The following is a 5,787-nucleotide window of genomic DNA, read 5'->3' as shown; positions in this document are numbered from 1 at the left end:
CTCCATTTATATCGACTATCTTGAATTATATTATATATATATATATATATCTACTATAGTGATTATTAAAGGTGCTATTCAGTATTCTGTTGTGTGTGTTTCTTATCTCTGTCGAACATAAGCTTGTGTCTAGACTGTGTATTTTGTTAACACAAGTTTCTAACCTCTATACATTTGTATACGAGATTTAAAAGTTATTCTTTATGTAAAAACTTTATATTTTTATTCCCTAGATTCGAAAAAGTTTTATTTTATAGGAAATCGACAAAAAAAAAACTGGGAAGAAGTGGAAGAAAAAATCGTATAAAAATTGAAGACAAAACTAAGAGTTTTTTTTTACTCAAGGAATGTATATTTTATTACTTTTACAAACTTAAAGATTTCTTTTTTTCCGATTCAACAGAGCTTCTCGTAAATACTTTACAAGAGAGGAGCAGATGGAAAGTAAATCGTTATTAAGGTGATACCACATTCAATTTCTCCTCTGAATGATTAATGTTATCGAAAAGAAAAATGTTTAAAAATCGATTTTTTTTTTTTTTTTTGAAGCAAAACATTTTAATTTCCAGCAGCTCCTACTATTACAACAGACAAGATAAGATTCGGTCCAATTTCTGCATCCCGGAATGACGTAGAGGATAAAGAAGATGAGGGGGACGGAAAAAAAAGAAGAAGAAGAAGAAGAAGAGGGGGAAAAAAAGGAAAATTCGATTTCATTACTGGGAAGGATCGCCAATCTTAATTAAACTTAAGTCAGTTAGAGCTAGTCACTTCTTAATGTAACTTTTTATGGCTCCTAAATTCGAACAAAGATTGCGTCTCTATATGTAACAGGCATCGATTTTGCCTTCAATTAAGTATCACGTGTCAAAATTCTACTCCATTCGTTAATTTAATTAAAAAAAAAAAAAAACGAGAAGAGGAAATAAACAGATTTTTAGGGGGGAGACGATATCGAAAATTTCCGCCATCTTTTCTTCCTTTTCGTTTTGTAAAAATGACGTCAACATCGATGAATCAACGTCAAAATGGTGTCAATATGAAATTCCGTCATTCGTTTGATGTTAAGAGCTAAAAGGATGAATCGGGAAGAGCTGTCACATGTTTGTCATCTACACAATATGCAACATCACAATCTCCTTAAGTCCATTATCACTCTCTGTCCATCTTCATTCGCATAATATCCGATAATAATATACAAAGGATAATGTATAGATTGCGGAGAAAAAAAACAAGAAAAATAATCAAAATCCTATGAAGAAGTATGTGATAAAGGACTAAGGATAAAAGAAAGTATAATCATTTTACAAGCTCTGAAAGACGAGGATAATTTTCTCGATAAAAAATGGAGAATATCAGTATCATACAGGATAATCCTTCTAAAGTAGGGAATGTTTCAGATAAAAGAAACGGAATTCCTCGTAAGAAGTTTGGCATATTTGAGATTTTAAAGGATAAATCCTTATTGAAGTAGTTGCAGGAACTTTAAGATTGAGGAATAATTTCGTTCTAAACTTTTATTTTTTTTTCCTTTTTTTATATATATAGGCCCTATTTAAAGCTTTATTTCGTTATGAAGAGAGGACGAAACAACTACTGAAATGAATTTTAAAAACAAAAAAAAAAAAAGGAAAGAATTCTAAGCGTATAAATGATTGGCAGTTCAATATTCTTTTGGCTCATCATCTGGATCGAATCAAAAGTTTTTTCTTAAGATGGAAACAAAAATTGTCCTAACTAACTTTGATGTGATTTCGTTAACTCCCCGGAGCCAATCTCGACACAAGTTTTGCAACAAGTCAAGACTTCATCCATCACGTGACATTGGTTAGGAGATTCCATCCGGGCAGACAAACCCGAGTTATCCACATCGATTTCCTGTCTTGACCTCCCTGTAACGTGTCCGATACTTTTAATGGAGACATGTCTCGTATATGTTAAGACAAGCAGGATTTATCATCCTCTCTCTACCTAATTCATCGATAAAAATCGAAAAAAAAAGAAAAAGAAAAAGGAGGAGGAAGAGGAGGAGGAGGAGGAGGAAGATTGTCGAAACGGCTTCCTTGTTAATTATGGTAAAGTCTCTGGAGTGACGAGAACAAGACGGGTTAAATATAGTACGGGATAGTGTCATTTAGAATAAAAATTTAATTACTTGCAATACTTAGAAAGAGAAACCACGCATCCCGTTAATACCTACAACCAAAGAGTATTAGTCGAATTCTTTTCTCACGGTGAATAATAATATTTTTTTAAAAAAGAAGACGATAGAAAAAGTATTTTTTTTCCTTATTTTTCATTAAATTCCACTGTTTTTTCTTCTATAGGAATTTTTCATTTCGTTCAAAATTACTGTAGAACTTACCTTAAATAATTTATAAATATCGTCTTACAAGAATATGCTTTAAAAAAAAATAAAGATTAAACTTTTCTTTCCTAGCATAAAAAAGGACATTAAGCCCTCCTCTTCTCTATATTTTATATGATGGAAGCATTATATTTTGCTTATCCCGATAAAAATGGATGTTTTCTTATAGGATGTTACCTTAAATTTCCTTACAACAGAATATTAACTCAATAAAACTTTTATAGGAAGGATTTAATTTCGAACCAAAGAGGATTTCAATCAGTTTTCGTAATTTTTTTTTACAAATAGCAACAATAACCTTGGATATTATAAAATATTAATGAAAGAAGAACTTGTTAGATTTCTCGTTGTAGGATTAGGAAGCCAACGAATGGTTATGCGAAGTCAATCGGGGGGGAAGGGGGTTTCTCTTTGCATCGGTAGGAGAAATGTCTGACAAGAATTTCACATCACGTGATGCGGGCTTATTACTCATGTGACCATAAATCACCCGGTATAACACGTGATCATAAATCATAGAATAATAGGGGATTTACGGAGAATAAAACGAATATATATATATATATTTTTCCCCCCTTCTGCGTTTTTGTAAACTAAACAATAAAAATAAATATTGTGTTCCTGACAAATGGCCCAAATCTAGTTGATATATTAGAAGTTGATATGTGAATATCGTCTTTCCCTTCCATTTTTGTTTCAACTTTTGACATTTTAACATTTTGTAATCCGAAGAATGGATAATAAAAATTGGTGTTTACGGGTGTAAACATCCCACTATTTTCTTTCTACTTACCACTGTTTCTATCGCGAATTGAAAAAAGAAAAAAAAACAAGAGTAACATATCAAGTTTTGTAACTGCTTACTCGTGATCCATAAACCACTAAGTCACTAAAAAAAAACCCCAACTTTCGAACCGAAATGTACAGAATATATATATATATATATCCACTTCTCCCTCCTCTAAAAAAAAAGTAAACATATCGATCTAGATTCAACAGGAACAGCCTGAATATTCAGATATGATTTATTTATTTGGAAAAGCCAAAGTAGTTCTGTGTCTAGATGGTTTTTATCGTGGCGATTTTTAAAACTAAATTTCTGTAACTGTTATTTTTTTTTTAATATAAAAATTGATTTAAAATCGATAAATAATATTTATGAATGTTTTAATTCGATTTCTTTTAGGATAGAGCCCGTATCAATTCACCTTAATGAAAAAAAAGGAATTTCACTTTCGATGAATTCGTGAAGGATGGGAACCGAATATAAACGAGTCTGTTGGCGCGAATAAAGACAAAAATGTGAAAAATAGAAAATGACATTTGACAAAAAGTATTTGTAGATGTCAGATTTTAAGAACAGTGTCTACAAAAATGTCTTCCCGCGGGTGTCAAGCTATAGTCACAATCTGACAGTCACACCTGGATCAATAAAAAGAAGTCTACAGAAAGATAAATTCCGATATTTTGATTTCAGTTTTCCAATACTCTTTATTACAAAAAAGTGTGTGTGTATATATTGCCTTATTGTTAGAATCGACAGACGGGATGGCCTTTATTATTTTATCCATTATGAATCGTGTTAGAACGAGAGGCGTGAGACAACAACAAAAAAAAAAAAAAAAAAAAAGCAGCTCAATTGATTTCCAAATAAGGACAGAATGCTGCAGTTTATTATAGGCAATTTCTGTGTTATTGCTGGTGCTAAGACCCATCTTGCAACTTATTCTCCCTCAAGAATAAAGCTATTATGTGTTATTGAGAGGAAGAAGCCAGATACCTTGACAGCAACTTGTGTCTTCTTAGATTTAATCTGCAATCTCATATATATAAAGGTCCTATATAAAAATCCTTCTCGTCTTAGGATAAAAGTAATAACTTAACCAGCCATAAATTAATAGTCTAAAGATTATCGCTTAAAGATCGGTTTTTATTAAAGTAAATATCCATTTGGAGTCACTTAAATCTTTCCTTCCTCGTTTTCTTCCTCTTGAAAGATGATTGATTTCCCTCTTAGAAGCGCTGTTTCTCCTCTTTTTTATCCAACATAATAGAACGAAAACAGATTCCAGGTGGTTGTCTGTCTGTCAACTTCGTTTGAAGAACGTTTTCTAAGAAGAAACCGCAGAGAAATTTTAGATATATCACTGCATAAATTTGAAACCATTTTTGGCCATCGACTTCTCCGATCAAAAGCAATCTTTATTCTTCCTCCCTTCTTTCGATTTTTATAAATTCTGTAACTAACAGCCGTAAATTCCAGTCTAGCGACCACTTTTATAGATGTATGCCAATGAGTTTATGGCTTTTCTGCCATAGATCCTCCTCCTCCTCCTCCTCTTCTGTCAATGTCCGAAGAGGCTATCAAAGAGGACAAAACCGGAAGTCTATCCATTGGAGCAGAATACTCGATTCAGTTGCAGATATAATGAGTCATGTTTACATTGATCACAAGCAGATGGCATGAGTCATGTGTGCAGATTTTTCGACAGTCTAAAGTCTTGTGGATGCCTACATACTTTTAAAAATGTTTATGAATATCACAAACTTGTTGGAATTTCTAAAAGGGTGGTCGAATCATAAATCGTAAATATTTTAAAAAATTCTTTCCCGCTTTTACTCAAAAAAAAAAAACAGTTATCAGTAGAAAGAATTCATTCGGGTTGCTGAAGGCAGGCATTTCTGTTCTTGACAGACGAGCTACCAATCATCTTCCAATTATTCTTCCATCACCAACGTCTGTTATCTGTGATTATCATGCCCTACGGTTTTAAAATTTGACAACTGCTCCTAGATTTAAAAAATAAGAGAAAAACTGTTTAATTTACAGAAGTCTAAATTAGACAAAAATGACAATAAATTTCATTTTATCGATGCCATTCTTTCTCCATTTTTTATCACGTAAAGTTGGCAACGAAAGAAGCTAATAGAAGCCATTTGTACTGATTTTGGAGGAAATTTATACGGTTAAGCATGTTGACGTGTAAATATTGGTAGTGCTATGTATAACCAATCACAGAAGCTATCAAGTTGTCACTTCTGCAGATAAACAGGCCTCCTATCTGCTGCTTAAGGGAAACTGTTAGCCACACAACTGGTAATATAACAATTACATCATAAATCTATAACACTAGATAAAAGATTCGATGAGTATTTTTATGTCTTTTCGTGTAAGGGAAAAGAAATATTTTTAAAAGTTTAAACAGTTGAAAACATAATTTTTAATTAAATTAAAATTTAAAAAACAATTATAAGACTAAACAGCATATCTTGATTAATCCAACTTCGAGATGTTTTCTCATTCGATCTGATCAAATTCATCTTCTAATTCAATCCCGTTACATCCCATCCGCTGATGGTTCGCTTGGGTGCATTAAGGCGAATGAGACATAGAAGAAAAAGCATTTGCTCTAACCATA

Source organism: Centruroides sculpturatus, unplaced genomic scaffold, assembly GCF_000671375.1.
Source record: "Centruroides sculpturatus isolate CEXI.00-Female unplaced genomic scaffold, Cexi_2.0 scaffold738, whole genome shotgun sequence".
NCBI classification, from domain to species: domain Eukaryota; kingdom Metazoa; phylum Arthropoda; class Arachnida; order Scorpiones; family Buthidae; genus Centruroides; species Centruroides sculpturatus.
The sequence above is the reverse complement of the archived record's forward strand: the minus strand, read 5'-3'. Positions refer to the sequence as shown.